This window comes from Taudactylus pleione, unplaced genomic scaffold (assembly GCF_031769625.1).
Source record: "Taudactylus pleione unplaced genomic scaffold, aTauple2 ptg000454l, whole genome shotgun sequence".
Classification (NCBI taxonomy): domain Eukaryota; kingdom Metazoa; phylum Chordata; class Amphibia; order Anura; family Myobatrachidae; genus Taudactylus; species Taudactylus pleione.
Window position 1 is genome coordinate 3,276,210 of NW_028284856.1, and position 23,049 is coordinate 3,299,258.

The 23,049-nt window shown below is 37.1% G+C and overlaps 10 non-coding genes across 10 annotated transcripts; all 10 read left to right on the plus strand.

The window, feature by feature from the left end:
* The first annotated feature begins 322 nt into the window (after positions 1-322).
* Positions 323-395, plus strand: TRNAK-UUU (transfer RNA lysine (anticodon UUU)). The gene has a single exon. It is a non-coding gene; the product is annotated as a tRNA-Lys (tRNA).
* A 609-nt stretch (positions 396-1,004) lies between these two features.
* On the plus strand, positions 1,005-1,077 carry TRNAK-UUU (transfer RNA lysine (anticodon UUU)). The gene has a single exon. It is a non-coding gene; the product is annotated as a tRNA-Lys (tRNA).
* Positions 1,078-2,368: 1,291 nt separating this feature from the next.
* TRNAK-UUU (transfer RNA lysine (anticodon UUU)) lies at positions 2,369-2,441 on the plus strand. Its single transcript has one exon. It is a non-coding gene; the product is annotated as a tRNA-Lys (tRNA).
* A 1,975-nt stretch (positions 2,442-4,416) lies between these two features.
* TRNAK-UUU (transfer RNA lysine (anticodon UUU)) lies at positions 4,417-4,489 on the plus strand. Its single transcript has one exon. It is a non-coding gene; the product is annotated as a tRNA-Lys (tRNA).
* A 2,863-nt stretch (positions 4,490-7,352) lies between these two features.
* Positions 7,353-7,425, plus strand: TRNAK-UUU (transfer RNA lysine (anticodon UUU)). The gene has a single exon. It is a non-coding gene; the product is annotated as a tRNA-Lys (tRNA).
* A 2,657-nt stretch (positions 7,426-10,082) lies between these two features.
* Positions 10,083-10,155, plus strand: TRNAK-UUU (transfer RNA lysine (anticodon UUU)). The gene has a single exon. It is a non-coding gene; the product is annotated as a tRNA-Lys (tRNA).
* A 1,974-nt stretch (positions 10,156-12,129) lies between these two features.
* On the plus strand, positions 12,130-12,202 carry TRNAK-UUU (transfer RNA lysine (anticodon UUU)). The gene has a single exon. It is a non-coding gene; the product is annotated as a tRNA-Lys (tRNA).
* Positions 12,203-14,177: 1,975 nt separating this feature from the next.
* Positions 14,178-14,250, plus strand: TRNAK-UUU (transfer RNA lysine (anticodon UUU)). The gene has a single exon. It is a non-coding gene; the product is annotated as a tRNA-Lys (tRNA).
* Positions 14,251-16,225: 1,975 nt separating this feature from the next.
* On the plus strand, positions 16,226-16,298 carry TRNAK-UUU (transfer RNA lysine (anticodon UUU)). Its single transcript has one exon. It is a non-coding gene; the product is annotated as a tRNA-Lys (tRNA).
* A 6,274-nt stretch (positions 16,299-22,572) lies between these two features.
* TRNAK-UUU (transfer RNA lysine (anticodon UUU)) lies at positions 22,573-22,645 on the plus strand. The gene has a single exon. It is a non-coding gene; the product is annotated as a tRNA-Lys (tRNA).
* Positions 22,646-23,049: the final 404 nt, after the last annotated feature.

A 23,049-nucleotide genomic window follows, 5' to 3' on the forward strand; every position in this document is an offset into this window, starting at 1 on the left:
CAGAACTTTAATCTGAGGGTCCAGGGTTCAAGTCCCTGTTCGGGCGAGAGTGTTTTAAGCAATGTGTCGTTTTTGTGAAATGGAACATAGTGCAGAGTGGGAAAATCACAAACTGTTTAAGAATGTACACCTTCAACCAAGAGGCAAATTAAATGTATTTCATCAAGAGACACTAAATGTCAAGCTTTTCAGTTCATACTTTTAGTGATAGAGAGATTTTCCTTCTTTAGTAATTGCACAGTAACTAGTAGTTGTCATCATTTGAAATGACTTGTTTTTTGTATTACGAACTTTCTGCATTTTTGCGACCTATCACAGAAGAGCCTGGATAGCTCAGTCGGTAGAGCATCAGACTTTTAATCTGAGGGTCCAGGGTTCAAGTCCCTGTTCGGGCGATTGTCTTTTAAGCAATGTGTCATTTTGTGAAATGGAACATAGTGCAGAGTGGGAAAATCACAAACTGTTTAAGAATGTACACCTTCAAACAAGAGGCAAATTAAATGTATTTCATCAATAGACACTAAATGTCAAGCTATTCATATCATACTTTTAGTGATAGAGAGACTTTCCTACTTTAGTAATTGCACAGTAGTTGTCACCATTTGAATTTACTTGTTTTTGTATTACGAACTTTCTATAGGTTTGCGACAGACTCCAGAAGAGCCTGGAGTCGGTAAAACATCAGAACTTTAATCTGAGGGTCCAGGGTTCAAGTCCCTGTTCGGGCGAGTGTCTTTTAAGCAATGTGTCATTTTTGTGAAATGGAACATAGTGCAGAGTGGGAAAATCACAAACTGCTTAAGAATGTACACCTTCAACCAAGAGGCAAATTAAATGTATTTCATCAAGAGACACTAAATGTCAAGCTTTTCAGTTCATACTTTTAGTGATAGAGAGATTTTCCTACTTTAGTAATTGCACAGTAACTAGTAGTTGTCATCATTTGAAATAACTTGTTTTTTGTATTACGAACTTTCTGCATTTTTGCGACCTATCACAGAAGAGCCTGGATAGCTCAGTCAGTAGAGCATCAGACTTTTAATCTGAGGGTCCAGGGTTCAAGTCCCTGTTCGGGCGATTGTCTTTTAAGCAATGTGTAATTTTGTGAAATGGAACATAGTGCAGAGTGGGAAAATCACAAACTGTTTAAGAATGTACACCTTCAACCAAGAGGCAAATTAAATGTATTTCATCAATAGACACTAAATGTCAAGCTATTCATATCATACTTTTAGTGATAGAGAGACTTTCCTACTTTAGTAATTGCACAGTAGTTGTCACCATTTGAATTTACTTGTTTTTGTATTACGAACTTTCTATAGGTTTGCGACAGACTCCAGAAGAGCCTGGAGCCGGTAAAACATCAGAACTTTAATCTGAGGGTCCAGGGTTCAAGTCCCTGTTCGGGCGAGTGTCTTTTAAGCAATGTGTCGTTTTTGTGAAATGGAACATAGTGCAGAGTGGGAAAATCACAAACTGTTTAAGAATGTACACCTTCAACCAAGAGGCAAATTAAATGTATTTCATCAAGAGACACTAAATGTCAAGCTTTTCAGTTCATACTTTTAGTGATAGAGAGATTTTCCTACTTTAGTAATTGCACAGTAACTAGTAGTTGTCATCATTTGAAATGACTTGTTTTTTGTATTACGAACTTTCTGCATTTTTGCGACCTATCACAGAAGAGCCTGGATAGCTCAGTCGGTAGAGCATCTGACTTTTAATCTGAGGGTCCAGGGTTCAAGGGTCTGTTCGGGCGAGTGTCTTTTAAGCAATGTGTCATTTTGTGAAATGGAACATAGTGCAGAGTGGGAAAATCACAAACTGTTTAAGAATGTACACCTTCAACCAAGAGGCAAATTAAATGTATTTCATCAAGAGACACTAAATGTCAAGCTATTCTGATCATACTTTTAGTGATAGAGAGATTTTCCTACTTTAGTAATTGCACAGTAGTTGTCACCATTTGAATTTACTTGTTTTTGTATTACAAACTTTCTATAGGTTTGCGACAGACTCCAGAAGAGCCTGGAGTCGGTAAAACATCAGAACTTTAATCTGAGGGTCCAGGGTTCAAGTCCCTGTTCGGGCGAGTGTCTTTTAAGCAACGTGTCGTTTTTGTGAAATGGAACATAGTGCAGAGTGGGAAAATCACAAACTGTTTAAGAATGTACACCTTCAACCAAGAGGCAAATTAAATGTATTTCATCAAGAGACACTAAATGTCAAGCTTTTCAGTTCATACTTTTAGTGATAGAGAGATTTTCCTTCTTTAGTAATTGCACAGTAACTAGTAGTTGTCATCATTTGAAATGACTTGTTTTTTGTATTACGAACTTTCTGCATTTTTGCGACCTATCACAGAAGAGCCTGGATAGCTCAGTCGGTAGAGCATCAGACTTTTAATCTGAGGGTCCAGGGTTCAAGTCCCTGTTCGGGCGATTGTCTTTTAAGCAATGTGTCATTTTGTGAAATGGAACATAGTGCAGAGTGGGAAAATCACAAACTGTTTAAGAATGTACACCTTCAAACAAGAGGCAAATTAAATGTATTTCATCAATAGACACTAAATGTCAAGCTATTCATATCATACTTTTAGTGATAGAGAGACTTTCCTACTTTAGTAATTGCACAGTAGTTGTCACCATTTGAATTTACTTGTTTTTGTATTACGAACTTTCTATAGGTTTGCGACAGACTCCAGAAGAGCCTGGAGTCGGTAAAACATCAGAACTTTAATCTGAGGGTCCAGGGTTCAAGTCCCTGTTCGGGCGAGTGTCTTTTAAGCAATGTGTCATTTTTGTGAAATGGAACATAGTGCAGAGTGGGAAAATCACAAACTGTTTAAGAATGTACACCTTCAACCAAGAGGCAAATTAAATGTATTTCATCAAGAGACACTAAATGTCAAGCTTTTCAGTTCATACTTTTAGTGATAGAGAGATTTTCCTACTTTAGTAATTGCACAGTAACTAGTAGTTGTCATCATTTGAAATAACTTGTTTTTTGTATTACGAACTTTCTGCATTTTTGCGACCTATCACAGAAGAGCCTGGATAGCTCAGTCGGTAGAGCATCTGACTTTTAATCTGAGGGTCCAGGGTTCAAGGCTCTGTTCGGTCGAGTGTCTTTTAAGCAATGTGTCATTTTGTGAAATGGAACATAGTGCAGAGTGGGAAAATCACAAACTGTTTAAGAAAGTACACCTTCAACCAAGAGGCAAATTAAATGTATTTCACCAATAGACACTAAATGTCAAGCTATTCATATCATACTTTTAGTGATAGAGAGATTTTCCTACTTTAGTAATTGCACAGTAGTTGTCACCATTTGAATTTACTTGGTTTTAGTATTACGAACTTTCTATAGGTTTGCGACAAACTCCAGAAGAGCCTGGAGTCGGTAAAACATCAGAACTTTAATCTGAGGGTCCAGGGTTCAAGTCACTGTTCGGGTGAGTGTCTTTTAAGCAATGTGTCGTTTTTGTGAAATGGAACATAGTGCAGAGTGGGAAAATCACAAACTGTTTAAGAATGTACACCTTCAACCAAGAGGCAAATTAAATGTATTTCATCAAGAGACACTAAATGTCAAGCTTTTCAGTTCATACTTTTAGTGATAGAGAGATTTTCCAACTTTAGTAATTGCACAGTAACCAGTAGTTGTCATCATTTGATATGACTTGTTTTTTGTATTACGAACTTTCTGCATTTTTGCGACCTATCACAGAAGAGCCTGGATAGCTCAGTCGGTAGAGCATCTGACTTTTAATCTGAGGGTCCAGGGATCAAGGGTCTGTTCGGGCGAGTGTCTTTTAAGCAATGTGTCATTTTGTGAAATGGAACATAGTGCAGAGTGGGAAAATCACAAACTGTTTAAGAATGTACACCTTCAACCAAGAGGCAAATTAAATGTATTTCACCAATAGACACTAAATGTCAAGCTATTCATATCATACTTTTAGTGATAGAGAGATTTTCCTACTTTAGTAATTGCACAGTAGTTGTCACCATTTGAATTTACTTGGTTTTAGTATTACAAACTTTCTATAGGTTTGCGACAAACTCCAGAAGAGCCTGGAGTCGGTAAAACATCAGAACTTTAATCTGAGGGTCCAGGGTTCAAGTCCCTGTTCGGGCGAGTGTCTTTTAAGCAATGTGTCATTTTTGTGAAATGGAACATAGTGCAGAGTGGGAAAATCACAAACTGTTTAAGAATGTACACCTTCAACCAAGAGGCAAATTAAATGTATTTCATCAAGAGACACTAAATGTCAAGCTTTTCAGTTCATACTTTTAGTGATAGAGAGATTTTCCTTCTTTAGTAATTGCACAGTAACTAGTAGTTGTCATCATTTGAAATGACTTGTTTTTTGTATTACGAACTTTCTGCATTTTTGCGACCTATCACAGAAGAGCCTGGATAGCTCAGTCGGTAGAGCATCAGACTTTTAATCTGAGGGTCCAGGGTTCAAGTCCCTGTTCGGGCGATTGTCTTTTAAGCAATGTGTCATTTTGTGAAATGGAACATAGTGCAGAGTGGGAAAATCACAAACTGTTTAAGAATGTACACCTTCAAACAAGAGGCAAATTAAATGTATTTCATCAATAGACACTAAATGTCAAGCTATTCATATCATACTTTTAGTGATAGAGAGACTTTCCTACTTTAGTAATTGCACAGTAGTTGTCACCATTTGAATTTACTTGTTTTTGTATTACGAACTTTCTATAGGTTTGCGACAGACTCCAGAAGAGCCTGGAGTCGGTAAAACATCAGAACTTTAATCTGAGGGTCCAGGGTTCAAGTCCCTGTTCGGGCGAGTGTCTTTTAAGCAATGTGTCATTTTTGTGAAATGGAACATAGTGCAGAGTGGGAAAATCACAAACTGTTTAAGAATGTACACCTTCAACCAAGAGGCAAATTAAATGTATTTCATCAAGAGACACTAAATGTCAAGCTTTTCAGTTCATACTTTTAGTGATAGAGAGATTTTCCTACTTTAGTAATTGCACAGTAACTAGTAGTTGTCATCATTTGAAATGTGTCATTTTTGTGAAATGGAACATAGTGCAGAGTGGGAAAATCACAAACTGTTTAAGAATGTACACCTTCAACCAAGAGGCAAATTAAATGTATTTCATCAAGAGACACTAAATGTCAAGCTTTTCAGTTCATACTTTTAGTGATAGAGAGATTTTCCAACTTTAGTAATTGCACAGTAACTAGTAGTTGTCATCATTTGATATGACTTGTTTTTTGTATTACGAACTTTCTGCATTTTTGCGACCTATCACAGAAGAGCCTGGATAGCTCAGTCGGTAGAGCATCAGACTTTTAATCTGAGGGTCCAGGGTTCAAGGGTCTGTTCTGGCGAGTGTCTTTTAAGCAATGTGTCATTTTGTGAAATGGAACATAGTGCAGAGTGGGAAAATCACAAACTGTTTAAGAATGTACACCTTCAACCAAGAGGCAAATTAAATGTATTTCACCAATAGACACTAAATGTCAAGCTATTCATATCATACTTTTAGTGATAGAGAGATTTTCCTACTTTAGTAATTGCACAGTAGTTGTCACCATTTGAATTTACTTGGTTTTAGTATTACAAACTTTCTATAGGTTTGCGACAAACTCCAGAAGAGCCTGGAGTCGGAAAAACATCAGAACTTTAATCTGAGGGTCCAGGGTTCAAGTCCCTGTTTGGGCGAGTGTCTTTTAAGCAATGTGTCGTTTTTGTGAAATGGAACATAGTGCAGAGTGGGAAAATCACAAACTGTTTAAGAATGTACACCTTCAACCAAGAGGCAAATTAAATGTATTTCATCAAGAGACACTAAATGTCAAGCTTTTCAGTTCATACTTTTAGTGATAGAGAGATTTTCCTACTTTAGTAATTGCACAGTAACTAGTAGTTGTCATCATTTGAAATAACTTGTTTTTTGTATTACGAACTTTCTGCATTTTTGCGACCTATCACAGAAGAGCCTGGATAGCTCAGTCGGTAGAGCATCTGACTTTTAATCTGAGGGTCCAGGGTTCAAGGCTCTGTTCGGTCGAGTGTCTTTTAAGCAATGTGTCATTTTGTGAAATGGAACATAGTGCAGAGTGGGAAAATCACAAACTGTTTAAGAAAGTACACCTTCAACCAAGAGGCAAATTAAATGTATTTCACCAATAGACACTAAATGTCAAGCTATTCATATCATACTTTTAGTGATAGAGAGATTTTCCTACTTTAGTAATTGCACAGTAGTTGTCACCATTTGAATTTACTTGGTTTTAGTATTACGAACTTTCTATAGGTTTGCGACAAACTCCAGAAGAGCCTGGAGTCGGTAAAACATCAGAACTTTAATCTGAGGGTCCAGGGTTCAAGTCCCTGTTCGGGTGAGTGTCTTTTAAGCAATGTGTCGTTTTTGTGAAATGGAACATAGTGCAGAGTGGGAAAATCACAAACTGTTTAAGAATGTACACCTTCAACCAAGAGGCAAATTAAATGTATTTCATCAAGAGACACTAAATGTCAAGCTTTTCAGTTCATACTTTTAGTGATAGAGAGATTTTCCAACTTTAGTAATTGCACAGTAACTAGTAGTTGTCATCATTTGATATGACTTGTTTTTTGTATTACGAACTTTCTGCATTTTTGCGACCTATCACAGAAGAGCCTGGATAGCTCAGTCGGTAGAGCATCTGACTTTTAATCTGAGGGTCCAGGGATCAAGGGTCTGTTCGGGCGAGTGTCTTTTAAGCAATGTGTCATTTTGTGAAATGGAACATAGTGCAGAGTGGGAAAATCACAAACTGTTTAAGAATGTACACCTTCAACCAAGAGGCAAATTAAATGTATTTCACCAATAGACACTAAATGTCAAGCTATTCATATCATACTTTTAGTGATAGAGAGATTTTCCTACATTAGTAATTGCACAGTAGTTGTCACCATTTGAATTTACTTGGTTTTAGTATTACGAACTTTCTATAGGTTTGCGACAAACTCCAGAAGAGCCTGGAGTCGGTAAAACATCAGAACTTTAATCTGAGGGTCCAGGGTTCAAGTCCCTGTTCGGGCGAGAGTCTTTTAAGCAATGTGTCGTTTTTGTGAAATGGAACATAGTGCAGAGTGGGAAAATCACAAACTGTTTAAGAATGTACACCTTCAACCAAGAGGCAAATTAAATGTATTTCATCAAGAGACACTAAATGTCAAGCTTTTCAGTTCATACTTTTAGTGATAGAGAGATTTTCCTTCTTTAGTAATTGCACAGTAACTAGTAGTTGTCATCATTTGAAATGACTTGTTTTTTGTATTACGAACTTTCTGCATTTTTGCGACCTATCACAGAAGAGCCTGGATAGCTCAGTCGGTAGAGCATCAGACTTTTAATCTGAGGGTCCAGGGTTCAAGTCCCTGTTCGGGCGATTGTCTTTTAAGCAATGTGTCATTTTGTGAAATGGAACATAGTGCAGAGTGGGAAAATCACAAACTGTTTAAGAATGTACACCTTCAAACAAGAGGCAAATTAAATGTATTTCATCAATAGACACTAAATGTCAAGCTATTCATATCATACTTTTAGTGATAGAGAGACTTTCCTACTTTAGTAATTGCACAGTAGTTGTCACCATTTGAATTTACTTGTTTTTGTATTACGAACTTTCTATAGGTTTGCGACAGACTCCAGAAGAGCCTGGAGTCGGTAAAACATCAGAACTTTAATCTGAGGGTCCAGGGTTCAAGTCCCTGTTCGGGCGAGTGTCTTTTAAGCAATGTGTCATTTTTGTGAAATGGAACATAGTGCAGAGTGGGAAAATCACAAACTGTTTAAGAATGTACACCTTCAACCAAGAGGCAAATTAAATGTATTTCATCAAGAGACACTAAATGTCAAGCTTTTCAGTTCATACTTTTAGTGATAGAGAGATTTTCCTACTTTAGTAATTGCACAGTAACTAGTAGTTGTCATCATTTGAAATAACTTGTTTTTTGTATTACGAACTTTCTGCATTTTTGCGACCTATCACAGAAGAGCCTGGATAGCTCAGTCGGTAGAGCATCTGACTTTTAATCTGAGGGTCCAGGGTTCAAGGCTCTGTTCGGTCGAGTGTCTTTTAAGCAATGTGTCATTTTGTGAAATGGAACATAGTGCAGAGTGGGAAAATCACAAACTGTTTAAGAAAGTACACCTTCAACCAAGAGGCAAATTAAATGTATTTCACCAATAGACACTAAATGTCAAGCTATTCATATCATACTTTTAGTGATAGAGAGATTTTCCTACTTTAGTAATTGCACAGTAGTTGTCACCATTTGAATTTACTTGGTTTTAGTATTACAAACTTTCTATAGGTTTGCGACAAACTCCAGAAGAGCCTGGAGTCGGTAAAACATCAGAACTTTAATCTGAGGGTCCAGGGTTCAAGTCACTGTTCGGGTGAGTGTCTTTTAAGCAATGTGTCGTTTTTGTGAAATGGAACATAGTGCAGAGTGGGAAAATCACAAACTGTTTAAGAATGTACACCTTCAACCAAGAGGCAAATTAAATGTATTTCATCAAGAGACACTAAATGTCAAGCTTTTCAGTTCATACTTTTAGTGATAGAGAGATTTTCCAACTTTAGTAATTGCACAGTAACTAGTAGTTGTCATCATTTGATATGACTTGTTTTTTGTATTACGAACTTTCTGCATTTTTGCGACCTATCACAGAAGAGCCTGGATAGCTCAGTCGGTAGAGCATCTGACTTTTAATCTGAGGGTCCAGGGATCAAGGGTCTGTTCGGGCGAGTGTCTTTTAAGCAATGTGTCATTTTGTGAAATGGAACATAGTGCAGAGTGGGAAAATCACAAACTGTTTAAGAATGTACACCTTCAACCAAGAGGCAAATTAAATGTATTTCACCAATAGACACTAAATGTCAAGCTATTCATATCATACTTTTAGTGATAGAGAGATTTTCCTACTTTAGTAATTGCACAGTAGTTGTCACCATTTGAATTTACTTGGTTTTAGTATTACAAACTTTCTATAGGTTTGCGACAAACTCCAGAAGAGCCTGGAGTCGGAAAAACATCAGAACTTTAATCTGAGGGTCCAGGGTTCAAGTCCCTGTTCGGGCGAGTGTCTTTTAAGCAATGTGTCGTTTTTGTGAAATGGAACATAGTGCAGAGTGGGAAAATCACAAACTGTTTAAGAATGTACACCTTCAACCAAGAGGCAAATTAAATGTATTTCATCAAGAGACACTAAATGTCAAGCTTTTCAGTTCATACTTTTAGTGATAGAGAGATTTTCCTACTTTAGTAATTGCACAGTAACTAGTAGTTGTCATCATTTGAAATGACTTGTTTTTTGTATTACGAACTTTCTGTATTTTTGCGACCTATCACAGAAGAGCCTGGATAGCTCAGTCGGTAGAGCATCTGACTTTTAATCTGAGGGTCCAGGGTTCAAGGCTCTGTTCGGGCGAGTGTCTTTTAAGCAATGTGTCATTTTGTGAAATGGAACATAGTGCAGAGTGGGAAAATCACAAACTGTTTAAGAAAGTACACCTTCAACCAAGAGGCAAATTAAATGTATTTCACCAATAGACACTAAATGTCAAGCTATTCATATCATACTTTTAGTGATAGAGAGATTTTCCTACTTTAGTAATTGCACAGTAGTTGTCACCATTTGAATTTACTTGGTTTTAGTATTACGAACTTTCTATAGGTTTGCGACAAACTCCAGAAGAGCCTGGAGTCGGTAAAACATCAGAACTTTAATCTGAGGGTCCAGGGTTCAAGTCCCTGTTCGGGTGAGTGTCTTTTAAGCAATGTGACAATTTGTGAAATGGAACATAGTGCAGAGTGGGAAAATCACAAACTGTTTAAGAATGTACACCTTCAACCAAGAGGCAAATTAAATGTATTTCATCAAGAGACACTAAATGTCAAGCTTTTCAGTTCATACTTTTAGTGATAGAGAGATTTTCCTTCTTTAGTAATTGCACAGTAACTAGTAGTTGTCATCATTTGAAATGACTTGTTTTTTGTATTACGAACTTTCTGCATTTTTGCGACCTATCACAGAAGAGCCTGGATAGCTCAGTCGGTAGAGCATCAGACTTTTAATCTGAGGGTCCAGGGTTCAAGTCCCTGTTCGGGCGATTGTCTTTTAAGCAATGTGTCATTTTGTGAAATGGAACATAGTGCAGAGTGGGAAAATCACAAACTGTTTAAGAATGTACACCTTCAAACAAGAGGCAAATTAAATGTATTTCATCAATAGACACTAAATGTCAAGCTATTCATATCATACTTTTAGTGATAGAGAGACTTTCCTACTTTAGTAATTGCACAGTAGTTGTCACCATTTGAATTTACTTGTTTTTGTATTACGAACTTTCTATAGGTTTGCGACAGACTCCAGAAGAGCCTGGAGTCGGTAAAACATCAGAACTTTAATCTGAGGGTCCAGGGTTCAAGTCCCTGTTCGGGCGAGTGTCTTTTAAGCAATGTGTCATTTTTGTGAAATGGAACATAGTGCAGAGTGGGAAAATCACAAACTGTTTAAGAATGTACACCTTCAACCAAGAGGCAAATTAAATGTATTTCATCAAGAGACACTAAATGTCAAGCTTTTCAGTTCATACTTTTAGTGATAGAGAGATTTTCCTACTTTAGTAATTGCACAGTAACTAGTAGTTGTCATCATTTGAAATAACTTGTTTTTGTATTACGAACTTTCTGCATTTTTGCGACCTATCACAGAAGAGCCTGGATAGCTCAGTCGGTAGAGCATCTGACTTTTAATCTGAGGGTCCAGGGTTCAAGGCTCTGTTCGGTCGAGTGTCTTTTAAGCAATGTGTCATTTTGTGAAATGGAACATAGTGCAGAGTGGGAAAATCACAAACTGTTTAAGAAAGTACACCTTCAACCAAGAGGCAAATTAAATGTATTTCACCAATAGACACTAAATGTCAAGCTATTCATATCATACTTTTAGTGATAGAGAGATTTTCCTACTTTAGTAATTGCACAGTAGTTGTCACCATTTGAATTTACTTGGTTTTAGTATTACGAACTTTCTATAGGTTTGCGACAAACTCCAGAAGAGCCTGGAGTCGGTAAAACATCAGAACTTTAATCTGAGGGTCCAGGGTTCAAGTCCCTGTTCGGGTGAGTGTCTTTTAAGCAATGTGTCGTTTTTGTGAAATGGAACATAGTGCAGAGTGGGAAAATCACAAACTGTTTAAGAATGTACACCTTCAACCAAGAGGCAAATTAAATGTATTTCATCAAGAGACACTAAATGTCAAGCTTTTCAGTTCATACTTTTAGTGATAGAGAGATTTTCCAACTTTAGTAATTGCACAGTAACTAGTAGTTGTCATCATTTGATATGACTTGTTTTTTGTATTACGAACTTTCTGCATTTTTGCGACCTATCACAGAAGAGCCTGGATAGCTCAGTCGGTAGAGCATCTGACTTTTAATCTGAGGGTCCAGGGATCAAGGGTCTGTTCGGGCGAGTGTCTTTTAAGCAATGTGTCATTTTGTGAAATGGAACATAGTGCAGAGTGGGAAAATCACAAACTGTTTAAGAATGTACACCTTCAACCAAGAGGCAAATTAAATGTATTTCACCAATAGACACTAAATGTCAAGCTATTCATATCATACTTTTAGTGATAGAGAGATTTTCCTACTTTAGTAATTGCACAGTAGTTGTCACCATTTGAATTTACTTGGTTTTAGTATTACGAACTTTCTATAGGTTTGCGACAAACTCCAGAAGAGCCTGGAGTCGGTAAAACATCAGAACTTTAATCTGAGGGTCCAGGGTTCAAGTCCCTGTTCGGGCGAGAGTCTTTTAAGCAATGTGTCGTTTTTGTGAAATGGAACATAGTGCAGAGTGGGAAAATCACAAACTGTTTAAGAATGTACACCTTCAACCAAGAGGCAAATTAAATGTATTTCATCAAGAGACACTAAATGTCAAGCTTTTCAGTTCATACTTTTAGTGATAGAGAGATTTTCCTTCTTTAGTAATTGCACAGTAACTAGTAGTTGTCATCATTTGAAATGACTTGTTTTTTGTATTACGAACTTTCTGCATTTTTGCGACCTATCACAGAAGAGCCTGGATAGCTCAGTCGGTAGAGCATCAGACTTTTAATCTGAGGGTCCAGGGTTCAAGTCCCTGTTCGGGCGATTGTCTTTTAAGCAATGTGTCATTTTGTGAAATGGAACATAGTGCAGAGTGGGAAAATCACAAACTGTTTAAGAATGTACACCTTCAAACAAGAGGCAAATTAAATGTATTTCATCAATAGACACTAAATGTCAAGCTATTCATATCATACTTTTAGTGATAGAGAGACTTTCCTACTTTAGTAATTGCACAGTAGTTGTCACCATTTGAATTTACTTGTTTTTGTATTACGAACTTTCTATAGGTTTGCGACAGACTCCAGAAGAGCCTGGAGTCGGTAAAACATCAGAACTTTAATCTGAGGGTCCAGGGTTCAAGTCCCTGTTCGGGCGAGTGTCTTTTAAGCAATGTGTCATTTTTGTGAAATGGAACATAGTGCAGAGTGGGAAAATCACAAACTGTTTAAGAATGTACACCTTCAACCAAGAGGCAAATTAAATGTATTTCATCAAGAGACACTAAATGTCAAGCTTTTCAGTTCATACTTTTAGTGATAGAGAGATTTTCCTACTTTAGTAATTGCACAGTAACTAGTAGTTGTCATCATTTGAAATAACTTGTTTTTTGTATTACGAACTTTCTGCATTTTTGCGACCTATCACAGAAGAGCCTGGATAGCTCAGTCGGTAGAGCATCTGACTTTTAATCTGAGGGTCCAGGGTTCAAGGCTCTGTTCGGTCGAGTGTCTTTTAAGCAATGTGTCATTTTGTGAAATGGAACATAGTGCAGAGTGGGAAAATCACAAACTGTTTAAGAAAGTACACCTTCAACCAAGAGGCAAATTAAATGTATTTCACCAATAGACACTAAATGTCAAGCTATTCATATCATACTTTTAGTGATAGAGAGATTTTCCTACTTTAGTAATTGCACAGTAGTTGTCACCATTTGAATTTACTTGGTTTTAGTATTACGAACTTTCTATAGGTTTGCGACAAACTCCAGAAGAGCCTGGAGTCGGTAAAACATCAGAACTTTAATCTGAGGGTCCAGGGTTCAAGTCCCTGTTCGGGTGAGTGTCTTTTAAGCAATGTGTCGTTTTTGTGAAATGGAACATAGTGCAGAGTGGGAAAATCACAAACTGTTTAAGAATGTACACCTTCAACCAAGAGGCAAATTAAATGTATTTCATCAAGAGACACTAAATGTCAAGCTTTTCAGTTCATACTTTTAGTGATAGAGAGATTTTCCAACTTTAGTAATTGCACAGTAACTAGTAGTTGTCATCATTTGATATGACTTGTTTTTTGTATTACGAACTTTCTGCATTTTTGCGACCTATCACAGAAGAGCCTGGATAGCTCAGTCGGTAGAGCATCTGACTTTTAATCTGAGGGTCCAGGGATCAAGGGTCTGTTCGGGCGAGTGTCTTTTAAGCAATGTGTCATTTTGTGAAATGGAACATAGTGCAGAGTGGGAAAATCACAAACTGTTTAAGAATGTACACCTTCAACCAAGAGGCAAATTAAATGTATTTCACCAATAGACACTAAATGTCAAGCTATTCATATCATACTTTTAGTGATAGAGAGATTTTCCTACTTTAGTAATTGCACAGTAGTTGTCACCATTTGAATTTACTTGGTTTTAGTATTACAAACTTTCTATAGGTTTGCGACAAACTCCAGAAGAGCCTGGAGTCGGTAAAACATCAGAACTTTAATCTGAGGGTCCAGGGTTCAAGTCCCTGTTCGGGCGAGTGTCTTTTAAGCAATGTGTCATTTTTGTGAAATGGAACATAGTGCAGAGTGGGAAAATCACAAACTGTTTAAGAATGTACACCTTCAACCAAGAGGCAAATTAAATGTATTTCATCAAGAGACACTAAATGTCAAGCTTTTCAGTTCATACTTTTAGTGATAGAGAGATTTTCCTTCTTTAGTAATTGCACAGTAACTAGTAGTTGTCATCATTTGAAATGACTTGTTTTTTGTATTACGAACTTTCTGCATTTTTGCGACCTATCACAGAAGAGCCTGGATAGCTCAGTCGGTAGAGCATCAGACTTTTAATCTGAGGGTCCAGGGTTCAAGTCCCTGTTCGGGCGATTGTCTTTTAAGCAATGTGTCATTTTGTGAAATGGAACATAGTGCAGAGTGGGAAAATCACAAACTGTTTAAGAATGTACACCTTCAAACAAGAGGCAAATTAAATGTATTTCATCAATAGACACTAAATGTCAAGCTATTCATATCATACTTTTAGTGATAGAGAGACTTTCCTACTTTAGTAATTGCACAGTAGTTGTCACCATTTGAATTTACTTGTTTTTGTATTACGAACTTTCTATAGGTTTGCGACAGACTCCAGAAGAGCCTGGAGTCGGTAAAACATCAGAACTTTAATCTGAGGGTCCAGGGTTCAAGTCCCTGTTCGGGCGAGTGTCTTTTAAGCAATGTGTCATTTTTGTGAAATGGAACATAGTGCAGAGTGGGAAAATCACAAACTGTTTAAGAATGTACACCTTCAACCAAGAGGCAAATTAAATGTATTTCATCAAGAGACACTAAATGTCAAGCTTTTCAGTTCATACTTTTAGTGATAGAGAGATTTTCCTACTTTAGTAATTGCACAGTAACTAGTAGTTGTCATCATTTGAAATAACTTGTTTTTTGTATTACGAACTTTCTGCATTTTTGCGACCTATCACAGAAGAGCCTGGATAGCTCAGTCGGTAGAGCATCTGACTTTTAATCTGAGGGTCCAGGGTTCAAGGCTCTGTTCGGTCGAGTGTCTTTTAAGCAATGTGTCATTTTGTGAAATGGAACATAGTGCAGAGTGGGAAAATCACAAACTGTTTAAGAAAGTACACCTTCAACCAAGAGGCAAATTAAATGTATTTCACCAATAGACACTAAATGTCAAGCTATTCATATCATACTTTTAGTGATAGAGAGATTTTCCTACTTTAGTAATTGCACAGTAGTTGTCACCATTTGAATTTACTTGGTTTTAGTATTACGAACTTTCTATAGGTTTGCGACAAACTCCAGAAGAGCCTGGAGTCGGTAAAACATCAGAACTTTAATCTGAGGGTCCAGGGTTCAAGTCCCTGTTCGGGTGAGTGTCTTTTAAGCAATGTGTCGTTTTTGTGAAATGGAACATAGTGCAGAGTGGGAAAATCACAAACTGTTTAAGAATGTACACCTTCAACCAAGAGGCAAATTAAATGTATTTCATCAAGAGACACTAAATGTCAAGCTTTTCAGTTCATACTTTTAGTGATAGAGAGATTTTCCAACTTTAGTAATTGCACAGTAACTAGTAGTTGTCATCATTTGATATGACTTGTTTTTTGTATTACGAACTTTCTGCATTTTTGCGACCTATCACAGAAGAGCCTGGATAGCTCAGTCGGTAGAGCATCTGACTTTTAATCTGAGGGTCCAGGGATCAAGGGTCTGTTCGGGCGAGTGTCTTTTAAGCAATGTGTCATTTTGTGAAATGGAACATAGTGCAGAGTGGGAAAATCACAAACTGTTTAAGAATGTACACCTTCAACCAAGAGGCAAATTAAATGTATTTCACCAATAGACACTAAATGTCAAGCTATTCATATCATACTTTTAGTGATAGAGAGATTTTCCTACTTTAGTAATTGCACAGTAGTTGTCACCATTTGAATTTACTTGGTTTTAGTATTACAAACTTTCTATAGGTTTGCGACAAACTCCAGAAGAGCCTGGAGTCGGTAAAACATCAGAACTTTAATCTGAGGGTCCAGGGTTCAAGTCCCTGTTCGGGCGAGTGTCTTTTAAGCAATGTGTCATTTTTGTGAAATGGAACATAGTGCAGAGTGGGAAAATCACAAACTGTTTAAGAATGTACACCTTCAACCAAGAGGCAAATTAAATGTATTTCATCAAGAGACACTAAATGTCAAGCTTTTCAGTTCATACTTTTAGTGATAGAGAGATTTTCCTTCTTTAGTAATTGCACAGTAACTAGTAGTTGTCATCATTTGAAATGACTTGTTTTTTGTATTACGAACTTTCTGCATTTTTGCGACCTATCACAGAAGAGCCTGGATAGCTCAGTCGGTAGAGCATCAGACTTTTAATCTGAGGGTCCAGGGTTCAAGTCCCTGTTCGGGCGATTGTCTTTTAAGCAATGTGTCATTTTGTGAAATGGAACATAGTGCAGAGTGGGAAAATCACAAACTGTTTAAGAATGTACACCTTCAAACAAGAGGCAAATTAAATGTATTTCATCAATAGACACTAAATGTCAAGCTATTCATATCATACTTTTAGTGATAGAGAGACTTTCCTACTTTAGTAATTGCACAGTAGTTGTCACCATTTGAATTTACTTGTTTTTGTATTACGAACTTTCTATAGGTTTGCGACAGACTCCAGAAGAGCCTGGAGTCGGTAAAACATCAGAACTTTAATCTGAGGGTCCAGGGTTCAAGTCCCTGTTCGGGCGAGTGTCTTTTAAGCAATGTGTCATTTTTGTGAAATGGAACATAGTGCAGAGTGGGAAAATCACAAACTGTTTAAGAATGTACACCTTCAACCAAGAGGCAAATTAAATGTATTTCATCAAGAGACACTAAATGTCAAGCTTTTCAGTTCATACTTTTAGTGATAGAGAGATTTTCCTACTTTAGTAATTGCACAGTAACTAGTAGTTGTCATCATTTGAAATGTGTCATTTTTGTGAAATGGAACATAGTGCAGAGTGGGAAAATCACAAACTGTTTAAGAATGTACACCTTCAACCAAGAGGCAAATTAAATGTATTTCATCAAGAGACACTAAATGTCAAGCTTTTCAGTTCATACTTTTAGTGATAGAGAGATTTTCCAACTTTAGTAATTGCACAGTAACTAGTAGTTGTCATCATTTGATATGACTTGTTTTTTGTATTACGAACTTTCTGCATTTTTGCGACCTATCACAGAAGAGCCTGGATAGCTCAGTCGGTAGAGCATCAGACTTTTAATCTGAGGGTCCAGGGTTCAAGGGTCTGTTCTGGCGAGTGTCTTTTAAGCAATGTGTCATTTTGTGAAATGGAACATAGTGCAGAGTGGGAAAATCACAAACTGTTTAAGAATGTACACCTTCAACCAAGAGGCAAATTAAATGTATTTCACCAATAGACACTAAATGTCAAGCTATTCATATCATACTTTTAGTGATAGAGAGATTTTCCTACTTTAGTAATTGCACAGTAGTTGTCACCATTTGAATTTACTTGGTTTTAGTATTACAAACTTTCTATAGGTTTGCGACAAACTCCAGAAGAGCCTGGAGTCGGAAAAACATCAGAACTTTAATCTGAGGGTCCAGGGTTCAAGTCCCTGTTCGGGCGAGTGTCTTTTAAGCAATGTGTCGTTTTTGTGAAATGGAACATAGTGCAGAGTGGGAAAATCACAAACTGTTTAAGAATGTACACCTTCAACCAAGAGGCAAATTAAATGTATTTCATCAAGAGACACTAAATGTCAAGCTTTTCAGTTCATACTTTTAGTGATAGAGAGATTTTCCTACTTTAGTAATTGCACAGTAACTAGTAGTTGTCATCATTTGAAATGACTTGTTTTTTGTATTACGAACTTTCTGTATTTTTGCGACCTATCACAGAAGAGCCTGGATAGCTCAGTCGGTAGAGCATCTGACTTTTAATCTGAGGGTCCAGGGTTCAAGGCTCTGTTCGGGCGAGTGTCTTTTAAGCAATGTGTCATTTTGTGAAATGGAACATAGTGCAGAGTGGGAAAATCACAAACTGTTTAAGAAAGTACACCTTCAACCAAGAGGCAAATTAAATGTATTACACCAATAGACACTAAATGTCAAGCTATTCATATCATACTTTTAGTGATAGAGAGATTTTCCTACTTTAGTAATTGCACAGTAGTTGTCACCATTTGAATTTACTTGGTTTTAGTATTACGAACTTTCTATAGGTTTGCGACAAACTCCAGAAGAGCCTGGAGTCGGTAAAACATCAAAACTTTAATCTGAGGGTCCAGGGTTCAAGTCCCTGTTCGGGTGAGTGTCTTTTAAGCAATGTGACAATTTGTGAAATGGAACATAGTGCAGAGTGGGAAAATCACAAACTGTTTAAGAATGTACACCTTCAACCAAGAGGCAAATTAAATGTATTTCATCAAGAGACACTAAATGTCAAGCTTTTCAGTTCATACTTTTAGTGATAGAGAGATTTTCCAACTTTAGTAATTGCACAGTAACTAGTAGTTGTCATCATTTGATATGACTTGTTTTTTGTATTACGAACTTTCTGCATTTTTGCGACCTATCACAGAAGAGCCTGGATAGCTCAGTCGGTAGAGCATCTGACTTTTAATCTGAGGGTCCAGGGATCAAGGGTCTGTTCGGGCGAGTGTCTTTTAAGCAATGTGACAATTTGTGAAATGGAACATAGTGCAGAGTGGGAAAATCACAAACTGTTTAAGAATGTACACCTTCAAACAAGAGGCAAATTAAATGTATTTCATCAATAGACACTAAATGTCAAGCTATTCATATCATACTTTTAGTGATAGAGAGACTTTCCTACTTTAGTAATTGCACAGTAGTTGTCACCATTTGAATTTACTTGTTTTTGTATTACGAACTTTCTATAGGTTTGCGACAGACTCCAGAAGAGCCTGGAGTCGGTAAAACATCAGAACTTTAATCTGAGGGTCCAGGGTTCAAGTCCCTGTTCGGGCGAGTGTCTTTTAAGCAATGTGTCATTTTTGTGAAATGGAACATAGTGCAGAGTGGGAAAATCACAAACTGTTTAAGAATGTACACCTTCAACCAAGAGGCAAATTAAATGTATTTCATCAAGAGACACTAAATGTCAAGCTTTTCAGTTCATACTTTTAGTGATAGAGAGATTTTCCTACTTTAGTAATTGCACAGTAACTAGTAGTTGTCATCATTTGAAATAACTTGTTTTTTGTATTACGAACTTTCTGCATTTTTGCGACCTATCACAGAAGAGCCTGGATAGCTCAGTCGGTAGAGCATCTGACTTTTAATCTGAGGGTCCAGGGTTCAAGGCTCTGTTCGGTCGAGTGTCTTTTAAGCAATGTGTCATTTTGTGAAATGGAACATAGTGCAGAGTGGGAAAATCACAAACTGTTTAAGAAAGTACACCTTCAACCAAGAGGCAAATTAAATGTATTTCACCAATAGACACTAAATGTCAAGCTATTCATATCATACTTTTAGTGATAGAGAGATTTTCCTACTTTAGTAATTGCACAGTAGTTGTCACCATTTGAATTTACTTGGTTTTAGTATTACGAACTTTCTATAGGTTTGCGACAAACTCCAGAAGAGCCTGGAGTCGGTAAAACATCAGAACTTTAATCTGAGGGTCCAGGGTTCAAGTCCCTGTTCGGGTGAGTGTCTTTTAAGCAATGTGTCGTTTTTGTGAAATGGAACATAGTGCAGAGTGGGAAAATCACAAACTGTTTAAGAATGTACACCTTCAACCAAGAGGCAAATTAAATGTATTTCATCAAGAGACACTAAATGTCAAGCTTTTCAGTTCATACTTTTAGTGATAGAGAGATTTTCCAACTTTAGTAATTGCACAGTAACTAGTAGTTGTCATCATTTGAAATGACTTGTTTTTTGTATTACGAACTTTCTGTATTTTTGCGACCTATCACAGAAGAGCCTGGATAGCTCAGTCGGTAGAGCATCTGACTTTTAATCTGAGGGTCCAGGGTTCAAGGCTCTGTTCGGGCGAGTGTCTTTTAAGCAATGTGTCATTTTGTGAAATGGAACATAGTGCAGAGTGGGAAAATCACAAACTGTTTAAGAAAGTACACCTTCAACCAAGAGGCAAATTAAATGTATTTCACCAATAGACACTAAATGTCAAGCTATTCATATCATACTTTTAGTGATAGAGAGATTTTCCTACTTTAGTAATTGCACAGTAGTTGTCACCATTTGAATTTACTTGGTTTTAGTATTACGAACTTTCTATAGGTTTGCGACAAACTCCAGAAGAGCCTGGAGTCGGTAAAACATCAGAACTTTAATCTGAGGGTCCAGGGTTCAAGTCCCTGTTCGGGTGAGTGTCTTTTAAGCAATGTGACAATTTGTGAAATGGAACATAGTGCAGAGTGGGAAAATCACAAACTGTTTAAGAATGTACACCTTCAACCAAGAGGCAAATTAAATGTATTTCATCAAGAGACACTAAATGTCAAGCTTTTCAGTTCATACTTTTAGTGATAGAGAGATTTTCCAACTTTAGTAATTGCACAGTAACTAGTAGTTGTCATCATTTGATATGACTTGTTTTTTGTATTACGAACTTTCTGCATTTTTGCGACCTATCACAGAAGAGCCTGGATAGCTCAGTCGGTAGAGCATCTGACTTTTAATCTGAGGGTCCAGGGATCAAGGGTCTGTTCGGGCGAGTGTCTTTTAAGCAATGTGACAATTTGTGAAATGGAACATAGTGCAGAGTGGGAAAATCACAAACTGTTTAAGAATGTACACCTTCAAACAAGAGGCAAATTAAATGTATTTCATCAATAGACACTAAATGTCAAGCTATTCATATCTTACTTTTAGTGATAGAGAGACTTTCCTACTTTAGTAATTGCACAGTAGTTGTCACCATTTGAATTTAATTGTTTTTGTATTACGAACTTTCTATAGGTTTGCGACAGACTCCAGAAGAGCCTGGAGTCGGTAAAACATCAGAACTTTAATCTGAGGGTCCAGGGTTCAAGTCCCTGTTCGGGCGAGTGTCTTTTAAGCAATGTGTCATTTTTGTGAAATGGAACATAGTGCAGAGTGGGAAAATCACAAACTGTTTAAGAATGTACACCTTCAACCAAGAGGCAAATTAAATGTATTTCATCAAGAGACACTAAATGTCAAGCTTTTCAGTTCATACTTTTAGTGATAGAGAGATTTTCCTACTTTAGTAATTGCACAGTAACTAGTAGTTGTCATCATTTGAAATAACTTGTTTTTTGTATTACGAACTTTCTGCATTTTTGCGACCTATCACAGAAGAGCCTGGATAGCTCAGTCGGTAGAGCATCTGACTTTTAATCTGAGGGTCCAGGGTTCAAGGCTCTGTTCGGTCGAGTGTCTTTTAAGCAATGTGTCATTTTGTGAAATGGAACATAGTGCAGAGTGGGAAAATCACAAACTGTTTAAGAAAGTACACCTTCAACCAAGAGGCAAATTAAATGTATTTCACCAATAGACACTAAATGTCAAGCTATTCATATCATACTTTTAGTGATAGAGAGATTTTCCTACTTTAGTAATTGCACAGTAGTTGTCACCATTTGAATTTACTTGGTTTTAGTATTACGAACTTTCTATAGGTTTGCGACAAACTCCAGAAGAGCCTGGAGTCGGTAAAACATCAGAACTTTAATCTGAGGGTCCAGGGTTCAAGTCCCTGTTCGGGTGAGTGTCTTTTAAGCAATGTGTCGTTTTTGTGAAATGGAACATAGTGCAGAGTGGGAAAATCACAAACTGTTTAAGAATGTACACCTTCAACCAAGAGGCAAATTAAATGTATTTCATCAAGAGACACTAAATGTCAAGCTTTTCAGTTCATACTTTTAGTGATAGAGAGATTTTCCAACTTTAGTAATTGCACAGTAACTAGTAGTTGTCATCATTTGATATGACTTGTTTTTTGTATTACGAACTTTCTGCATTTTTGCGACCTATCACAGAAGAGCCTGGATAGCTCAGTCGGTAGAGCATCTGACTTTTAATCTGAGGGTCCAGGGATCAAGGGTCTGTTCGGGCGAGTGTCTTTTAAGCAATGTGTCATTTTGTGAAATGGAACATAGTGCAGAGTGGGAAAATCACAAACTGTTTAAGAATGTACACCTTCAACCAAGAGGCAAATTAAATGTATTTCACCAATAGACACTAAATGTCAAGCTATTCATATCATACTTTTAGTGATAGAGAGATTTTCCTACTTTAGTAATTGCACAGTAGTTGTCACCATTTGAATTTACTTGGTTTTAGTATTACGAACTTTCTATAGGTTTGCGACAAACTCCAGAAGAGCCTGGAGTCGGTAAAACATCAGAACTTTAATCTGAGGGTCCAGGGTTCAAGTCCCTGTTCGGGCGAGTGTCTTTTAAGCAATGTGTCATTTTTGTGAAATGGAACATAGTGCAGAGTGGGAAAATCACAAACTGTTTAAGAATGTACACCTTCAACCAAGAGGCAAATTAAATGTATTTCATCAAGAGACACTAAATGTCAAGCTTTTCAGTTCATACTTTTAGTGATAGAGAGATTTTCCTTCTTTAGTAATTGCACAGTAACTAATAGTTGTCATCATTTGAAATGACTTGTTTTTTGTATTACGAACTTTCTGCATTTTTGCGACCTATCACAGAAGAGCCTGGATAGCTCAGTCGGTAGAGCATCAGACTTTTAATCTGAGGGTCCAGGGTTCAAGTCCCTGTTCGGGCGATTGTCTTTTAAGCAATGTGTCATTTTGTGAAATGGAACATAGTGCAGAGTGGGAAAATCACAAACTGTTTAAGAATGTACACCTTCAAACAAGAGGCAAATTAAATGTATTTCATCAATAGACACTAAATGTCAAGCTATTCATATCATACTTTTAGTGATAGAGAGACTTTCCTACTTTAGTAATTGCACAGTAGTTGTCACCATTTGAATTTACTTGTTTTTGTATTACGAACTTTCTATAGGTTTGCGACAGACTCCAGAAGAGCCTGGAGTCGGTAAAACATCAGAACTTTAATCTGAGGGTCCAGGGTTCAAGTCCCTGTTCGGGCGAGTGTCTTTTAAGCAATGTGTCATTTTTGTGAAATGGAACATAGTGCAGAGTGGGAAAATCACAAACTGTT